The following is a 19,908-nucleotide window of genomic DNA, read 5'->3' as shown; positions in this document are numbered from 1 at the left end:
CACTTGGTAGATCCTGAGCACTGCAGCCGGGAACGTCTCACAACTGCAGCTTTGCTCTGACCCGGTCCTCCAGCCATTACAATTTGGCACATCAAAGTCGTTTTAAATTCTTATGCTTGCCCAAATTTACTGCTTTCAATACATCAACTTCAGGGAACATGTTCACCTGCTGCCTAATCTATCCCACCCCCTTTCATGCCATTGTAATCGGTGTTATTCACTTTAGCTGTCAGTGTGTGTGTACACAGCCTTCCCTATGCTCCTTTGCTGGCAGTGCACATTGTCACCTACAAGGACACAACACGTGTACACTCCGCACTGTCACCGCTCTGCCAGTCCTAACAAAGCGTGTTCCAAACCACGCCCACAAAGCACCGCCCTGCTTCCACACCACGCCCGCCCGACACTGGCCAGCTCCAGGACCACGCCCATAAACCCTTTACCACCTCCCGGACCACGCCCACAGAACCCTGACCTGCTCCCAACTCGCCAGCTATTCCTGACAGGGGGCGTGGCATGTCGGACTCCTCACGTATCGGGGCGTGTCATTGAGATAGAAGTGGGCGGTAACCAGGGTCTCGTTGTATTCAGCTCCTGCTGAGTAGCGCCCCTCCCCCTGTGGCACTAACACCTGTCACCTCTTGCACAATTCAACTCGGAGCCTTCTATAGACTGACGCGAACTTACCGCTGTGCTTGTGGTAGAAAGACATGTATTGTCGTCACCACCGGCCTCCGTGCCCAGCCTGCCGCTTCTCTGTGCCAGCCTCTCTCCACCGTGCCAGCCTTGAAGCGTCCGCAAGCTCCTCCCAGCCGCTTTGCTAGACTTATCACCTGTCACATGCCGCAAGCCTCTGTTACCTTCTCTACTTTCCTATTGGTCGCTAGGTACGCCAGTCAGGCATTCCGCTCTGCCACTGGCCAGTCCGGGGGTCGGCTATTAGTCCCGCCCCTGTGCCGGCTTCTCAATGGCTCCCTGGTAACGGAGCCGCAGCCTCGGCCTCTGCGTACAATTGTGAGTGTGGCCGCCAGGGGTCGCTCTAGCGGCGGGGCATCCAGGCGGCAGCAGTGCGGTGTCCGTGACGTCATACTGTGCTGAGTCCTGTGAGCCTGTCTGTCCCAAGTTCCCGGTCCCCTGTCCGCAGAATACACCGGCCGTCCTATCACTGCGGGAAAGTCCCATCCCAGGCAGGCGACACCCCGGCCACTGTCATCATCAGGGTCACCAGGTAACCATTTCTCTGCAGTCCTCTCATCTCTTATTATTGTGATGTCACAGCTGTCACAGCCTGCCTTCCCTGCCAGTACTAGGTACATGTGATAGGCGTGCATGATGTGTGCATGAGGAGCACTGTGCATCTTCCATGCAGGTGATGGGTGGGGGGCTGTGTGTGTGCACCCCACCCCCCACTGACAGGCTGATCAGATGATTGGGGATGGTGACAGATCGGTGTCCTGGATCTCCTGGCTGTATCTGAGAATAATGTGTGGTGTATGGGATCCTCTATTACCCGGGCCTGCTCAGGATCTGCTTATTATAGAAGGATCATTTCAGCGATCACTGCACCCCCCCCCCCAGGACACCCTTCCAATGAGTGTCCCCTCCTCCTCCAGTGAGTGTCTCCCCCCCCCCCCCCCAAACCTTTCTCCTCCAGTGAGTGTCTCCCCCCCCCCCCAACCTTCCTACTCCAGTGAGTGTCCCCCCCAACCTTCCTCCTCCAGTGAGTGTCTCCCCCCCCCCCCAACCTTCCTCCTCCAGTGAGTGTCTCCCCCCCCCAACCTTCCTCCTCCAGTGAGTGTCCCCCCCCCAACCTTCCTCCTCCAGTGAGTGTCCCCCCCCCCCCAACCTTCCTCCTCCAGTGAGTCTCTCCCCCCCCAACCTTCCTCCTCCAGTGAGTCTCCCCCCCCAACCTTCCTCCTATAGTGAGTCTCCCCCCCCCCAACCTTCCTCCTCCAGTGAGTGTCCCCCCCCCCCCACCTTCCTCCTCCAGTGAGTCTCCCCCCCCCCACCTTCCTCCTCCAGTGAGTGTCTCTCCCCCCCAACCTTCCTCCTCCAGTGAGTGTCCCCCCCAACCTTCCTCCTCCAGTGAGTGTCTCCCCCCCCCCAACCTTCCTCCTCCAGTGAGTGTCTCCCCCCCCCCCAACCTTCCTCCTCCAGTGAGTGTCCCCCCCCCAACCTTCCTCCTCCAGTGAGTGTCCCCCCCCCCAACCTTCCTCCTCCAGTGAGTCTCTCCCCCCCCAACCTTCCTCCTCCAGTGAGTGTCCCCCCCCCCAACCTTCCTCCTCCAGTGAGTCTCTCCCCCCCCAACCTTCCTCCTCCAGTGAGTCTCCCCCCCCAACCTTCCTCCTATAGTGAGTCTCCCCCCCCCCAACCTTCCTCCTCCAGTGAGTGTCCCCCCTCCCCCCACCTTCCTCCTCCAGTGAGTCTCCCCCCCCCCCACCTTCCTCCTCCAGTGAGTGTCTCTCCCCCCCAACCTTCCTCCTCCAGTGAGTGTCCCCCCCCCCCACCTTCCTCCTCCAGTGAGTGTCCCCCCCCCCACCTTCCTCCTCCAGTGAGTGTCCCCCCCCCCAACCTTCCTCCTCCAGTGAGTGTCTCCCCCCCACCTTCCTCCTCCAGTGAGTGTCTCCCCCCCCACCTTCCTTCTCCAGTGAGTGTCTCCCCCCCCCCAACCTTCCTCCTCCAGTGAGTGTCCCCCCCCCAACCTTCCTCCTCCAGTGAGTGTCTCCCCCCCACCTTCCTTCTCCAGTGAGTGTCTCCCCCCCACCCTCCTCCTCCAGTGAGTGTCTCCCCCCCACCTTCCTTCTCCAGTGAGTGTCTCCCCCCCCCCCAACCTTCCTCCTCCAGTGAGTGTCTCCCCCCCACCTTCCTTCTCCAGTGAGTGTCTCCCCCCCCACCTTCCTTCTCCAGTGAGTGTCTCCCCCCCCCAACCTTCCTCCTCCAGTGAGTGTCCCCCCCCAACCTTCCTTCTCCAGTGAGTGTCTCCCCCCCCCCAACCTTCCTCCTCCAGTGAGTGTCCCCCCCCAACCTTCCTTCTCCAGTGAGTGTCTCCCCCCCACCTTCCTCCTCCATTCAGTGATTCCTCCCCCCTACTCTAGGATGTATTTCCCATTGTAGCTATTTTGACATCCAGCCCCGCCTACTATCAAAATAGCTGAGCAGTGGCTGCACAGTGTCCCAATTGGAAGAGTTCTCTCTATTCCTATTCTGGTGGCAACTCCAAATTTTGGTTTCTCCCTCATTTTCAGCTGTAGCGGCAGTGATCACTAGAAGAAATAGAGTGTATCATTCTAAAAAAAGAGACAGCAATGAAAACCTGACAGGGGTTCCAACCACAAACTATTCTATCCAAAACTAAAATAAAAGCTTTGGCTTTAGATCATGGGTGTCCAACCTTTTGGCTCTCTGGGCCACATTGAGTGTAGAGAAATTTTCTCGGGCCGCATATAAAATATATACTATAGTTAAGGTATATAAGTAATAAAACGCCGCCGCGCCCTTCCCGTGCTGCCGCGCCCCCCCAGCACTAATTTAACACAACTAGTGGATGATCCCCCCAGAGGCTGCCTCTGTGGCCGTGCCCCCGACTCAACTTCCTTCCTCCCCAGCAAAAATAAATAAATTGTCAGGGGGCAGTGGGCCGCAGGTTGGACATGCCTGCTTTAGATACAGCAAATGCTGTACAATCCTCACTGCACAGATCAGATAATAATTACAGATAGCAGTAATTCAGTTCATTATTAGTATTGCTTTCGCCAGGTAGTACCAATCATAAAGCAATGTAGTTCTTCTTCTTATACATAAACAAATATCAGCTGGTTTCTTACCTGCCGTGTCATCTGTGAATTTATAGTATTCAATTCCTGTAAAACTGCAGGACACCAGAATCTACAAGGTAAATATCTGAAAGGACAAAGGACATATGGTCCCTCTGATAAGTTAAGAGAGAGGTCATCAAAGGACATGTAACCTTACAGAAAAATCCAACAACCCAGTTTGCTAGTTAGGAATCAGGCTACCCATAGATATCAGATGACCATTGGTCATGTGTATTTTCTGATCCTGGTGAATGGAGGAGGGGAGAGAGTATTGTCTTATCTTCAGAAGAAAACCATAACCATTGGGCAGAAAGATCCAAAGCAAACAATGGGATTTTTGACTTTCTGCAAAATCTATTTCTCTGATGTTCATTGATGGACACAGCTACTGATATTCTTAACCATTGGGTTATACTGCCCCCTACAGGAGTAGGACACTAGGCAGAAAAGAAATGTGTACACCCGTGGGCAGTGCCAGGGGGTATACTCCCTCTCTCTGCTATAGGTACTCAGTTTTGTTACAAGGAGACAAATCGCAGCCTGCAGTTTCTGGAGTTTGTCCAGGTTCCTGCACTACATTGATGTGACTTTGATGCTACTTGAGTGCCAGAGAGTGTAACTTCGCATCAAAGTCACACTACACGAACAGCACTGTCATACTTTCCAAACCCCCGCAAAATGCATTCAAAATGCATCAGGAATGCGTTTTAAACAAATGCAAAATTTACCAGAAAAACACATCAACCACAACCTGCATATTGAAGATGTGAGCCTAGCCTCACTCTATATATGGATAGAGATGGTATGCAAGAAGGTGAGTGGTCTTATGTGATCTTTGTTAACACCACCTAAGGCCTTGCCGCACCCGCAGGACCAAGGGTATCCAAATACACTGAAAGACAACAAAAAGAGAAGGGTGCACTGACCTCAGACATTACCACTAAAAATGTTTAATAAAATCCAAAAAAGCAACATACACTATACTCACAAACATGGGATAGTTGCACGCATGTAAAGACAATGGAACCAATCGCCTCCAAGACAGCCAGGATTATCCTACGGTGCTGGATGATGTGATGGTGTCTGCATATGTCTGTCTGACGTGTTTCGAGGGAGGTCCTTCTTCCTCAGAGCCAAAAAGTGCTGCTCCAGCTCTATCAGCACTTTTTAGCTCTGAGAAAGAGGGACCTCCCTCGAAACACGTCAGACAGACATATGCAGACACCATCACATCATCCAGCACCGTAGGATAATCCTGGCTGTCTTGGAGGCGATTGATTCCATTGTCTTTACATGCGTGCAACTATCCTATGTTTGTGAATATAATGTGTCCCGGTTCACACTTGTGCGATGCGGGAAGGCTGCGAATTTGCAGCCTGTTCCCGCATCGCAAACGCACCCCTGGCAGTTCACACTGCCATATGCGATACACTGGGGGTGTCAATGAAATCTTAACGACACCCCCCCCCCCCAGTTTGATCGCATATTGCAGTGCGATCTGACAGTTCGCACAGGATCGGATCGCAACAAGTGTGAACCACTGTGCGATCCGATCCTGATGCGGCTGGAAAAAAGGGTCATGTGCGTGTTTGGTGCGGATACAATGCGAATTCAGCCATACAAAGTGTATGGCTGAACTTGCATCCGCACATCCGATGCATGTAATGAAGGAGCAGTGCGCTCCGAATTACATGCGATCGGCGCACTCGCAGAAGTGTGAACCGGTCCTGTATGTTGCTTTTTGGGATTTGAATAAACCTTTTTAGTGGTAATGTATGAGGTCGCTGCGCCCTTCTCTTGTTGTATATCTGGACAGAGTCAGAGGTCTGTTTACATCCAGAATGCATTACCACTAAAAGGTTTATTCAAATCCGAAAGCAACATACATTGTACTCCCAAACAAATAATGATTGCATGGAATCGATCGTCTCCAAAGTAGCCAGGGCCCTCCTGTGGCGCTGGATGACGTGCTGGTGTCCGCATATGTCTGGCTTCTAATGCGTTTCGAGGGAGGACCCTCTTCCTCAGAGCCAAAAAGCACTTAGTGGTAATGCACGAGGTTGGTGCGCCCCTCTCTTGTTGTTGTTTTTCAGTGTATTCGGATACCCTTGGTCCTGAGGGGGCAGCAAGACTTAAAGTGGTGCCTACAAAGACCACATAAGATCATTTACCCATTGTCCCATACCACCGAGCGCAGGAAAATTATTACTTATTGTTATTATATTACATCCACCTGTCCATAGGGCTGCATGGAGCTTCTAATCAGGTCTGCCTTGAAAAATGGACAGGAGGATCTATGAGAAGCTGTGTGAAAGGGCCCATATGCTTCTGAATGTCACCTACCATTACAATGCATGTAGGAATCCACCTTGTGTTCCCAAACTAGTCATTTGATCAATATAGAATGGTCCTTGGCTTCCTGTAATGGACGTTCCTGTTATTCCACTGACTGTCCAACCATAGATTGTGCCCCTGAAATACACAGACCACATACATTATGTATAAGCAGTAAGGTCCAATGCTGTAGCAGCAATCTGTTGCAGCTGTACGCTTTTCCTTAGTATGTTATGTTTGCTATTAGGAGAAAGTGAATTGCACTCAGTGTCAGTGACAAGTGGACCGGTCAGATCCGCCTGTCAGTTTTTCAGGCGGATCTGAACGGATACCCCATGCATCTCTATGGGGCAGCGGATGCCAGCGGAGACATGCCCGCTGACATCCGATCCGATCTTGTCCGTCAAATCCAGACGGATGGAAACCCTATTTTCCATCGGTCTGTCGGATCGGATCTGATGAGAACGGACAGGCGGTCCGTTCTCATCCGATTCCCCCATAGAGGACAGCGGGGACCTGACAGCTCTGTCTCAGCACACAGAGCGGAGATGGAGCTGTCATCCGCCTGCTCAGTGGGGGATCGGCGGATCGATCCGCCGACTGAGCGGAGCTGTGTGAAAGGGGCCTTAGTCCCCGTGACATAACTCCGTTTTCTGAACAATTTACTTTTTTGGAGCTAGCTCAATCATTTCCACTTTAAGGAGCTACTTATGTTACCTATTGCAGCTGTTAGTAATGCTGGGACTCCCAGCTTTTTGCAGTTGCAAATAGAAACATTGTAATCAGCTAAGGCAGCAGCCCATGTAGCCGCTAAAAGTTACAAGAGAAGATAATTAGAGATTTGTAGCTGCTCCAAACCTCTCTTACAAAACTGCTGATTTGACATGGCCCTTGGGTCCCTTTCACACTTGTGTGATTGTACTGCCACTTGGGACTGCAAAGTCGCATGACAAATCGTACCCTAGGATTTCCAATGAGTACCGTTCATATCTGTGCGACTTCGTCACAGCCACTTCAAAGTAGTCCCTGCACTATTTTGGTCCAACTTTGATGCAACTTGAGGCCCATAGACCTCAATATTACACAGGCATTGCTTCAAGTCGCGTCAAAGTTGTGCGTCGTACAAGTGTGAAAGGGGCCTTAAAGTGTTACTAATCCCAGGAGCCTGCACTCACTATATCTGGTCTCCCACAGTACACAGAACATGGAAATGCAATCATCTTAGTAAATATAAACCAATATATACCTTTCCTCACCAGCAGTATATAGCAGTCTTGTGACTTCTATCAGTTCCTAGTAAAGCTTCTAGGAGGAGTCTTCATTCTCCTCTGATCCTCTGTCTGGACAGTGCTGATTGGCCCTGTGCTGATCACATGCACTCTCCAAAGGAAAAAAAAAAAACTCTAGCAATACACACCAAACTGAGCATGTGCAGCCTGTCCCCTGACTGTAAATATCAGGTTATTTTTGGAGACAGTGAAAGAAGAGGAGGATCAGAGAAGACAGGATCAAACAGCCTTTAGACACAAGGCAAAGGATTAACCCCTTAGGTTCCACAGTGAGTATAACAAGCATGCTTTACTGCATATACAGATTGATTTTACTGATGTGGGTTTAGTAACACTTTAAACACATGGCTCATTGATCTAGCTGGTGCTAAGGTCTGTTTCTGTTTGTAGGGTGGGGGTGTCTCTTACCTCCAATCAGCTCTCAGAGCTCTCCTCACTGAGTTCTGCAGAGTGTAACTTCAGCTCTGCCCCCCTTTTTTTTTTTTTTTGACCGCTCAAACAAGCTTTATAAATGTTGGACTTTGAAAGGATGTAGAGGAGAGAACACTGGCGATAAACAAATAAGGTGCAACTTATGTAGGAGGATTTGTGTCATCTCTGTGTATCACCTGGGGATAGTCCCTTCACTGGGTATAAGTAATTCTTGCTGACTGTCTTCTGGCTGCAGATATAGGCTGCGCGAATCGCCATACCTCGTGAGCGTGGGGATGCGTGCGACGATTCGCGAGAGGGGAAGCTGATCTGCAGGGCCAGGGGCCGTAATTGACACCGGGCACCTGTGATCGCTCCCCGAGAAGACAGTACGGAGGTCTGCTGTTCTAAACACGGCACACTGTTCGGTCAGCAATCAACACAGGGCTCCTGTGTTCCTCCCATTTAGGAACACCGGTCTCTGTGTTAATGCAATAAGCCCATCCCCCTCACAGTTAGAAAACACCCCCCTAGGCATACATTTAACCCTGGTCGCTCACCCCCTTCACTGCCAGTGTCATTAGTACAGTAACAGTGCATATTTTTAGCACTGATTACTGTAGTAATGTCCTTGGTCCCCCCAAAAGTGTCAAAAATGTCAGTTAGGGGTCCGATCTGTCCGCCGCAATGTCGCAGTCCCGCTAAAAATCGCTGATCGCTGCCATTACTGGTAAAAAAAAAAATTTAATAAAAATGACATTAATCTTTACCCTAGTTTGTAGACGTGATAACTTTTACGCAAACCAATCAATATACCCTTATTGGGATTTCTTTTACCAAGAATATGTAGCAGAATAAAAATTGGCCTAAAATGATGAAGAAACATTTTTATTGGGAAAGTTCTATAGCAGAAAGTAAAAAAAATATATATATATTTTCTTTTTTCAAAATTTTCACTCTTTTATTGTTTATAGCGCAAAAAATAAAAGTCGCATGGGTGATCAAATACCACCAAAAGAAAGCTCTATTTGTGGGGGAAAAAAGGACGTCAATTTTATTTGGGTACAGCGTCGCACAACAGCGCAATTGTCCGTTAAAGTAACGCAGTGCCAAATTCGCAAGAAATGGCCTGGTCATTAAGGGGGTGAAACATTCCGGTCCTTAAAGCGGAGTTCCAGCCATTTCACTCACCTGTCCAACGGTCCAGCGATGCGGCCGCCCGAAGCCTCAATCCTCTCCCTCGGCGCCGGCATCACTGCTGTGGGCACCCGGCTGTGACAGTTTGTGGCTTCACAGCTGGGTACCCACTGCGCATGCGCGAGTCGCGCTGCGCGCCGTGATTGGCCGGCAATCTTCTGGGACCTCTGACATGTCCCAGAAGATTGCAGGGAGGGAGGGGGAGAGGAGAACTTCCGCTCAGGGCGCCGCGGCGCTCCGAGCGGAAGTGGGAGCGGGTACCTGTCAAAACTAGGTACCCGCTCCCCCCCCCCCCCAAAAAAAATGACATGCCAAATGGCACCTTACTGCTGTGAGCAGTAAGGTGCCTGCTCACAGGAAAACCCCTCCCAGATTGCTTTTCACAAGAAATGATTCAAGGGAACTTGCCATGATTAGGCTTATACAAGAATCTACATAATCGGGATTAACGTATTAGAACTGTGGAGGATTAACTATGAAAGATATATATTTGCCTCTTTTCTTTGCTTTAAATACTTTGCCTGATTCTACCACTCCAGCCTATGTAAGGAGGTCAGAGATCACCTAAAGCCTGATCATTGCTGCCTGTCTGCTTGACCTCAAACAATGATCAGCTCCTGAGTCTACAGAATGTCAGATTAGTGGCCTGCGGAAAAAACTTCAGACTTCAGGTGATCTCGGGTCTGCCTTTAACCACTTCTGGACCGGAAGGTTTTTCCCTTAATGACCAGGCCATTTTTTGTGATTCGGCAATGCATTCCTTTAACTGAGAATTTGCGCGTTCGTGCGACGCTGTACCCAAATAAAATTGATGCCCTTTTTTCCCCCACAGATAGAGCTTTCTTTTGGTGGTATTTGGTCACCTGTGTGATTTTTATTTTTTGAACTATAAACAAAAAAAGAGCGACAATTCTGAAAAAAATAAACAATATTTTTCACTTTCTGCTATAGAACATTCCAAATAAAAAAAAAAAAAATTTTTTTTTTTAATCCTTTTTAGGCCAATTTGTATTCTGCTACATATTTTTGGTAAAAAAAAATCCCAATAAGCGTATTTTGATTGGTTTGCACAAAAGTTATCACGTCTTCAAATCAGGGGAAAGATTTATGTCATTTTTTTATTTATTTTTTTACTAGTAATGGCGGCGATCTGAGATTTTTAGCAGGACTGCGACATTACGGCGGACAGATCGGACCCCTAACTGACATTTTTGGGGGGACCAGTGACATTACTGCAGTAATCAGTACTAAAAATGACACTGGCAGGGAAGGGGTTAACTTAGGGGCAATCGAAGGGTTAAGTGTATGCCTAGAGGGTGTTTTCTTACTGTGAGGGTGTTGGGCTTGTGGAATCAACATGAAACCTGTGATCCTAAATAGGAAGATCACAGCAGCTCTGTGTTCATTCCAGAGAAAACAACGGTCGGCTGTGTTTACAACAGCAGACCGTCATTCTCTCTCAGCGGGGAGCGATCGCGGGTGCATGGTGGCAATCGCGGCCGCCAGCCCCGTGGATCTGCGGCGGGCGGTCGGTAAGTGGTTAAGCAGACCAGGCATGTCCTGGTACTGTGTAATTACACAAGTCAACCAAACTGGACTTTGGGGGTTAATGTGCTCCGGCACCTTATGGGTTGCCCACTGTGAGTACCCCCTAACGTATGGCGAGTAAAGAAACAAATATACATAAAATATGTTAAAGTAGGCCCATCCATGGTAACGCAATATTCATGAGTGAACTCACACCCAACTATTCTCATTCTTGTATAAGTTAAATATATGACCGGTTCTCTTTTAAATAAGAAATGAAAGTAAAAAGATGTACCTGTGGTCAAAACACACAAAAACTGACTAAAGTCCGGTGACATCACTGAGAAAGTACCCTATTCATTCAGTAGCATCCAGTGACATCACTGAGAATACAGCCTATTCATTCAGTAGCTATCAGTGACCTCACTGAGAAAGTACCCTATTCATTCAGTAGCATCCAGTGACCTCACTGAGAAAGTACCCTATTCATTCAGTAGCATCCAGTGACATTACTGAGAAAGTACCCTATTCATTCAGTAGCATCCAGTGACCTCACTGAGAAAGTACCCTATTCATTCAGTAGCATCCAGTGACCTCACTGAGAAAGTACCCTATTCATTCAGTAGCATCCAGTGACATTACTGAGAAAGTACCCTATTCATTCAGTAGCATCCAGTGACATTACTGAGAAAGTACCCTATTCATTCAGTAGCATCCAGTGACATTACTGAGAAAGTACCCTATTCATTCAGTAGCATCCAGTGACCTCACTGAGAAAGTACCCTATTCATTCAGTAGCTATCAGTGACCTCACTGAGAAAGTACCCTATTCATTCAGTAGCATCCAGTGACCTCACTGAGAAAGTACCCTATTCATTCAGTAGCATCCAGTGACATTACTGAGAAAGTACCCTATTCATTCAGTAGCATCCAGTGACCTCACTGAGAAAGTACCCTATTCATTCAGTAGCATCCAGTGACCTCACTGAGAAAGTACCCTATTCATTCAGTAGCATCCAGTGACATTACTGAGAAAGTACCCTATTCATTCAGTAGCATCCAGTGACATTACTGAGAAAGTACCCTATTCATTCAGTAGCATCCAGTGACATTACTGAGAAAGTACCCTATTCATTCAGTAGCATCCAGTGACCTCACTGAGAAAGTACCCTATTCATTCAGTAGCATCCAGTGACATTACTGAGAAAGTACCCTATTCATTCAGTAGCATCCAGTGACCTCACTGAGAAAGTACCCTATTCATTCAGTAGCATCCAGTGACATCACTGAGAATACAGCCTATTCATTCAGTAGCATCCAGTGACATCACTGAGAATACAGCCTATTCATTCAGTAGCTACCAGTGACTTTACTGAGAAAGCAGCCTATTCATTCAGTAGCTACCAGTGACATCACTGAGAGAGTACCATATTCATGCAGCACCTACCAGTGACCTTGCTCTGAAAGCAGCCTATTCATTCAGTGACATTCAGAATGCAGCCTTTTCATTCACTGAAAACAGGCAATATCACTGAAATGCATTTTATATTTCTAAGACCATCAGTACAACCTCACTGGTGCCCATCAGTGCAGTCTCAATAGTGCACATCACTGAAGAAGAAAATGTACCTCTTTGCATAACAAACTACGAACCCCCTACTTCTTCTTTTTTTTTTTTTTTTTTTTTTTTAATAGAAAATTTTCTGTTCCTTTATTTGTTTTTTATCAACAAAAAAAATGCATCCTTGTTCTGACAATTATCTGACATTGTTTAAGCATAAAATTCTGAACAATGTCTAACACTTCTAATAAAAATTATTGGAAAGAAAAGAAAGATTGATCTGTCTCAAGAAAGTTTAATTTCGGTCCAGTGTTGCATGACCTTACAATTGTCATTCAAAGTGCGATAGGCTGAAAGCTGGAAATTGGCCTGGACAGGAGGGGGGGGGGGGGGGGGAAGGGGGCTGTCTGGTTTTGAAGCAGTTAAGGTAAAAACCTTGAGGCTTTAACCGCTTAACGACCGTGCGGCAGGCAGCCGCTCCTGCGCGTACCGCCGTAGGTATACGCCGGTCATGCACCTGCAGCTAGGGGGCGTTCTCTCGCCCCGCCCTGCCCGTCAGCGGGAATCCCAATTCATGGGGCAGGTGGCTCCGATTGCTGCCTGACACCCGCAATCATTCCCTGCTGAGAGAGAAGAATGGTCTGCTGTTGTAAACACAGCTGACCGTTCTTCACTCTGGAATGATCACAGAGCGCCTGTGATCCTTCTATATAGGAACACAGGTGTCTATGGTCATTCCACAAGCCCCCACAGTTAGAAACACGCCCCTAGGTACACATTTAACCCATTGATCACTTACTGTGTTAACCCCTTCCCTGCCAGTGTCATTATTACAGTAACAGTGCATATTTTTAGCACTGATTACTGTAGTAATGTCACTGGTTCCCCCCCCCCCCCCCCAAAAGTGTATAAAAAATGTCAGTCAGGGGTCCAATCTGTCCGCCGCAATGTCGCAGTCTGCAAAAATATGCAGAACTCCGCTATAAGTAGAAAAAAAAATGACATAAATCTAGTTAGTAGACACGATAACTTTTGCGCAAACCAATCAAAATACGCTTATTGTGATTTTTTTTATTTTTATTTTTTTTTAACAAAAATATGTAGCAGAAAACAAATTGGCCTAAAATGTTAAAAAATTTAGATATTTTTTTTTTTTTTTTTTTTTGTTATACAGCAGGGAATGTTATACAGCAGAATGTGAAACATTTTTTTTTTTTTTTTTTCAGAATTGTCGCTTATTTTTTTTTTTATATGACGCAAAAAAAAAAAAAAAAATCGCACAGGTGATAAAAAAACCACCAAAAGAAAGCTCTATTTGTGGGAAAAAAAAAAGGATATAAATTTTATTTAGGTACAGCGTCACACGACCGCGCGATTGTCTGTAAAGTAACGCAGTACCGAATCGCAAAATATGGCCTGGTCATTAAGGGGGCAAATCCTTCCGGTCCAGAAGTGGTTAAAAAGCACTGCTTTCACAAGTGTTTGACTTTTTTTTCAGCCTTTCAGCCCTTATCATCCCAGCAACTTCCCCACCTTCTACTGTGTGCTGGCAAACTTTTTTATTTATATGAACTCAAAGGACATTAAAGTCTAACATTTTATATCTGGAAGACTGGAGGATATATGTAATAAAGTCCAGGAATCTAGATTGGCCTCATCCTGCTAAGTGCGGTCATTGTCACTCTTCTATAGTCACTTATTTGCTCTTTTTTTTAGATTATGTACTGATTTATCTTGGTTTGTGTCTTTTAGAGACATTAAGCTCAATTTACAAGGTTTAATGTGCTTTATGTGCCATAATGATCTTTATTTTCTGCCATTTACTTTTTAGCTCAATGCTGGAAATAATGATCATTATGGCAAATAATCGTTGCATGGAGTCTAATGTTATTTTGTCTGCTAGTTTAATAAAATTAACTTTATTGAACAATTGTTTAAATGTGATCTGTCATGTTCCCACAATGTTTTCTAGCAGCGAATCAGATAGAATAGATCCTTTGTAAGGTCAGCTGGGTGTAAAGGAAGAGAAGCGTCAGTCCTACAGGATATTTTTGAAGGGTTACTCTGAAAATAATTTAGTCTTTTTGTATTTTATTATTGTCTAAGAGTACATGTAAACCCTCACATATACCCAGTGAAGTGAACAGCCTCAGATAAAACAAATCTCCCAACAAAGGTTGTATTTGTATATCTGCAGTCTTCAGCTTTCTACAGTTTAGAAAAAGTGAACATTGTGTTTGACTTTTTTTCTTCCGGTTCCAGCACTAGGTGTGTAGTCTTGGCATACACTTTGTGGCAGCTGATTGGAGGAAAGGCACCCCCCCCCCCATTCCACATAGGCAGAGGGAGGAAGAAATATGCAGAGCTGTGCTGTGAATAGACCAGATCTCTGCTAATCTATCTCCATACAAACACCCAACACAAATTTCCAGCTGCTTTTATCTCCTGTGACAGAGCGCTTGTCAGAAGTTATCATCCTGATAACAAAGGAATGGAGCAGCAGAAAGACACGACTTAGGGCTTTGGAGACAGACAAGTAAACACTACAGATATATGTGCCCAGGTCACATTTTGTGAATGGGGTTTACATCCACCTAAATAGCCTCATGCACACAGGGGGTTTTCTTTTCTCCTCTGAATGCCAGAACTTCTGGCAGGAGAGAAGTTGCTTAAAACACGCACCTTAAGCCACGCATTGCACATGCGTTTAGGAGCATCAAGCTTCTGAGCGTTAATGGAGTCCATTGGCCACAACATGAATCTATTCTGGTCACTGGAAGGCATCAGTGCTCAAAGGCCAAATGTGCCTAACATGTCTAGCGTTTAGACATCATAAGATGCGTTTACTCGTTTTTTTTGCTCTTCAGCTTCTCTCCTGAACATGCTTTTGATGGTTTGCTTTTTTCAGCGTTTTAAAGGCCTGTAAACACCTATGTGTGCATGAAAACATATGCCAACATAGAGGTGCGCCCAGCGGACTCTGTTTTTTCTCAGCAGGGATCGATCCGCTGATCCCAGCTGAGCAGGCGCTTACTTTGCAGAGACAGAGCTGTCAGATCCCCGCTCCCCTATATGGGAGATTGGATGATAACGGACCGCCTGTCCTTTTTCATCCAATCCTATCCGATCCTCCATACGGATGGAAAATAGGGTTTTCATCCGTCTGGATTTAATGGACCACATCAGATCAGATAGCAGCGGATGTCAGCCGAGATGTCACCGCTGACATCTGCTGCTCCATAGGGGTGCATGGAGTATTCGATCAGGTCTGCCTGAAAAACTGACAGATGGACCTGATTGGAAAGCCCATGTGAAAGGGGCCTAAAAGACCCCGGGCACACCAAGGAAATGAATTCTGCACATTGCGGCAGATGGTGGGCGTGGCCAGATTATACCTAACAGTGGTAGTGGTTTAAAGGGGAATAATTAACCACTTCTGGACCGGAAGGTTTTACCCCCTTAATGACCAGGCCATTTTTTGCAATACGGCACTTCGTTACTTTAACTGACAATTGTGCGGTCGTGTGACGCTATACCCCAAAAAATGGGTATAGATTTTTCTTTCTACTATATAACATTCCCAATATTAAAAAAAATAAATAAAAATCCCAGTAAGTGTATATTGATTGGTTTGCGCAAAAGTTATCGCGTCTACAAACTAGGGGCAAGATTTATGGCATTTTTATCTAATTTTTCTTTTTTTTTTTTTTTACTAGTAATGGCGGCGATCAGCGATCTTTAGCGGGATTGCAGCAGACAGAGTGGACACCTAACTGACATTTTTGACACTTTTAAGGGGGGACAGTGACTACAGTAATCCGTGCTAAAAAATATGCACTGTTACTGTACTAATGATACTGGCAGGGAACAGGTTAACACCAGGGGCGATCAAAGGGTTAAATATGTCCCTAGGGGATGCTTTCTAACTGTGGGGGGGGGGGGGGGTGAACTTTCTGCATGAACACAGAGACCTGTGTTCCTAAATAAGAGGGACACAGGATCCCTGTGTTGATAACTGACAGAACAGTGGTTCTGTCTCCACAGGAAGCGATCGTGGGTGCCCGTGGGCAATCGCGGCCGCCGGACCCGCTGATCAGCTTTCCTGCTGGTGAATGTGTGGGGGATGTACTCATGAAATGAACACAGGGACTTGTGTTCCTAAATAGGGGAACAGAGGAGCCCTGTGTTCATTGCTGACAGAACAGCGGTCTGGCATGTTTACAACGGCAGACCTCCGTTCTGTCTTCACGGGGAGCGATCGCGACCCGCAGATCAGCTTCCCCTTTGGTGAATGGGCGTGCGCTCGCCCCCACTCGTGGTCCCGTGAAGCGACGTACAGTTACGTAGTTTCGCGGGACAGAGCTGACCTGCAAGGGGGGGCAACTGCCCCCCCCCCCCCCAGAATATCAACTTCCCCTTTTGAAGTGGTTGTTAAGCCACTTTATACTATCCTGTCTGGTCTGTTTAATAATCCTGTGCCCCCGTGTCTGTGTTTTAAAAAAAATAAGCGGCTAGCTCTCTCCTCTCCCTGTCTGACAGCTGCCTGCAGTGGGCTGGGCCAAGGATTCCCCACTGACGTCAGTCAGGAGAGGAGAAGAGAGGCAGCGGGTCACGTGAGCGGCGATCAGGGCTCTGAAAACTGATAAAGAGCGGCTTATTTTTCCACTTTAAAAATAAATACTCGCGAGTTGCGGCTTGCTCAGTGACTGACATCAGCAGCCGCGTGGACCACTGTCCTCAGCCCCAGGCCCCATTGCTATCTTTCCAGGAGAGAGGGAGCCCAGGGCAAGGAAATTGAGGAGATTTGTGGCCCCATGCAAAGAGGCATGGCACGTGATGTCACAGCACGTACTGATGTCACGTGCATGCATGCGCCGCCTGCACTGACCCAAAACGGAGAGTGTCAGCTTTGCTTTTGCATTGGGTTTCTCAAACCTTTGAATGCCTGTGCTTTATGTGATAATGACCAAGCCTCTCCCCTTTATCACATTCTTGAAAAGGGGTGGAGCATGGCTGACTTTAAAATGATGCCCCCCCCCCCCGGAAAAAGTTCTGCGGATGCCCATGGGTCAGTGGTCATTGCCCTGCTATTGGTAATGGTCAGTAGGAGCTTTAGTTTTTACTTACCTTTTAGAAGTTGCAAAGGTCCTACACCGCCAACTAACTGGTCTCTGTGGAGTGGTGATATCCCTCTAGCTGGCGACCGACATTCAGAATGATTTGGTCTCTTAGTGGTATCTCTATACCCAGGGCATGTGCCCGGATCTAGCAACACCAATGGCTGGTAAAAGAAAAACCAAAGGAGTACCCTGATGCATGTTTATATGAGAGTCTAATAACAAAGAGCCCCCCAAATATATGCATAGGCTGCCTACGATGTACAATGCTCGGTTCCTGAAGACCTACACTATCTCACAAAAGTGAGTACACCCCTCACATTTTTGTAAATCTTTTATTCTATCTTTTCATGTGACAACACTGAAGAAATGACACTTTGCTACAATGTAAAGCAGTGAGTGTACAGCTTGTATAACCGTGTAAATTTGGTGTCCCTTCAAAATAACTCAACACACAGCCATTAATGTCTAAACTGCTGGCAACAAAAGTGAGTACACCCCTAAGTGAAAATGTCCAAATTGGGTCCACAGTGTCAATATTTTGTGTGGCCACCATTATTTTCCAGCACTGCCTTAACCCTCTTGGGCATGGGTATTTTCCGAAATACTACCTGTACCTCGAGCCACACCAGAGAGGCAGCGGGAGATTAGGGAAGTTAACGAGTGGCTGAGGAGCTGGGGTAGTAAGGAGGGTTTCGGGTTCCTGGAGAACTGGGCCGACTTCTCAGTCGGTCACCGGCTCTTTGGTAGGGACGGATTGCACCTAAATGGGGTGGGTGCAGCCGTACTGGGTGCGAGGATGGCCGAAAAGTTAGAGGGGCTTTTAAACTAGGGAATGGGGGGGAGGGTACAGATGTAGAATTAGCCAGTGGAAAGCAAGATTCAGAGGGCAGAAATGGGGGCATTAGCGGTAGGGTGTTCGGAGCTCCTAAACCCAGGGTGGGTACGGGGAAAAATCAAGAGAGCAGCCTAAAAACATCAAATGAGGATAAATGTAACCGATCTAAATTACGAGGCTTGTATACCAATGCCAGAAGCCTGGCCAACAAGATGGGAGAGCTGGAGCTGCTGATGTTTGAGGAGGACTTAGATTTTGTGGGGATAACTGAGACTTGGTTCGACAGCTCTCATGATTGGATGGCGACCATTCAGGGGTATTCCCTTTATCGCAGGGATAGAGAGGGTAAAAAAGGGGGAGGGGTATGTCTGTATATTAAGAACAGTATACAGGTAAATATGAGGGATGATATTAATAATGGAGCTATGGACGAGGCAGAATCCCTATGGGTAGAGCTTCAAAGGGAAGGCACGGTGGGGAAGGTAATATTGGGCGTATGCTATAGGCCCCCCAACCAGAGTGAGGAGGGGGAGGCGGACCTCATGTTACAGATAGGATTGGCAGCAAGGATGGGAAATGTCATTATAATGGGGGATTTTAATTATCCGGATATAGACTGGGCAGAAGGAACCGCGCACTCAGCCAAGGCTAGGCAGTTCCTAAATATTTTGCAGGACAATTTCATGGGTCAGATGGTGAATGCACCGACAAGAAACAATGCGGTACTTGACCTACTGATTACCAACAATGCAGACCTGCTCACGGATATAGAAATACGGGAAAACTTAGGGAGCAGTGACCATAGGTCAATTGGTTTCAGTATTAATTACAGTAATAGGAAACACAAGGGTAATATTAAGACGCTGAATTTCAAAAGAGCCAATTTCCCTAAACTGCGCTCGCTGCTAGAAAATATCAAATGGGATAGAACCCTGGGAACAAAGAACACGGAGGAAAAATGGGAGTGCTTCAAGAGCATACTTAACAAGGGGGTGGGCCAGTGCATTCCACTGGGAAATAAATTTAAAAGAACAAAACTAAACCCTGGGTGGCTAAACTCCAACATAAAAATGTATATTAGAGCTAAAGAAAAGGCCTTCAAAAAATACAAGACTGAGGGGTCAGTGGCAGCATTTAAGCATTATAAAGAGTGTAATAAGAAATGTAAAGATGAAATCAGGGCGGCTAAAATAGAACACGAGAGACATATAGCAGAGGAGAGTAAAAAGAACCCCAAGAAGTTCTTTAAGTATATAAACAGTAAGAAAGCGAGGCCAGAACACATTGGCCCCATAAAAGATGATAAAGGAAAAATGGCCACTGAGGACAGAGAAAAGGCGGAAGTGTTAAATAATTTCTTTTCTTCAGTCTTCACAAAGGAATCGGGGGTCTACACGAACCCAGCTTGTAAGGCCGAACTAAATAATACACCTCAGGAAGTGCCGCCATGGCTAACAGAAGATAGACTTAGAGCTAAACTAGAGAAGCTTAACATAAATAAATCCCCGGGACCGGATGGCTTGCACCCGAGGGTTCTTAAAGAGCTCAGCCAGGTGATTGCCAGACCATTATTCTTGATCTTTAAGGATAGTTTACAGACGGGTATGGTGCCAGCTGATTGGAAAAAAGCCAACGTGGTACCAATATTTAAAAAGGGGCCGAGATATATCCCGGGTAACTATAGGCCGATCAGCCTAACATCTGTAGTCTGCAAAATATTGGAGGGGATGTTAAGGGACCACATACAAGACTTTAGTAATGAAAACGGTATTATAAGTATTAATCAGCACGGATTCATGAAAAATCGTTCGTGCCAAAC

General features: G+C 46.9%; 1 protein-coding gene across 1 annotated transcript in view; it reads left to right on the top strand.

The window, feature by feature from the left end:
• The first annotated feature begins 1,148 nt into the window (after positions 1-1,148).
• The window catches only part of LOC309568217 (myosin-10-like), a 311,346-nt gene continuing 292,586 nt past the window's right edge, over positions 1,149-19,908 (top strand). The window contains exon 1 of the mRNA XM_082273871.1: positions 1,149-1,228. The gene's annotated coding sequence lies outside the window, so the exon portion shown is untranslated. The remainder of the gene's footprint in view (positions 1,229-19,908) is intronic.

This window comes from Pelophylax lessonae (assembly GCF_965119305.1).
Source record: "Pelophylax lessonae genome assembly, chromosome: 12".
NCBI classification, from domain to species: Eukaryota; Metazoa; Chordata; class Amphibia; order Anura; family Ranidae; genus Pelophylax; species Pelophylax lessonae.
The sequence above is the reverse complement of the archived record's forward strand: the minus strand, read 5'-3'. Positions and strand labels throughout refer to the sequence as shown.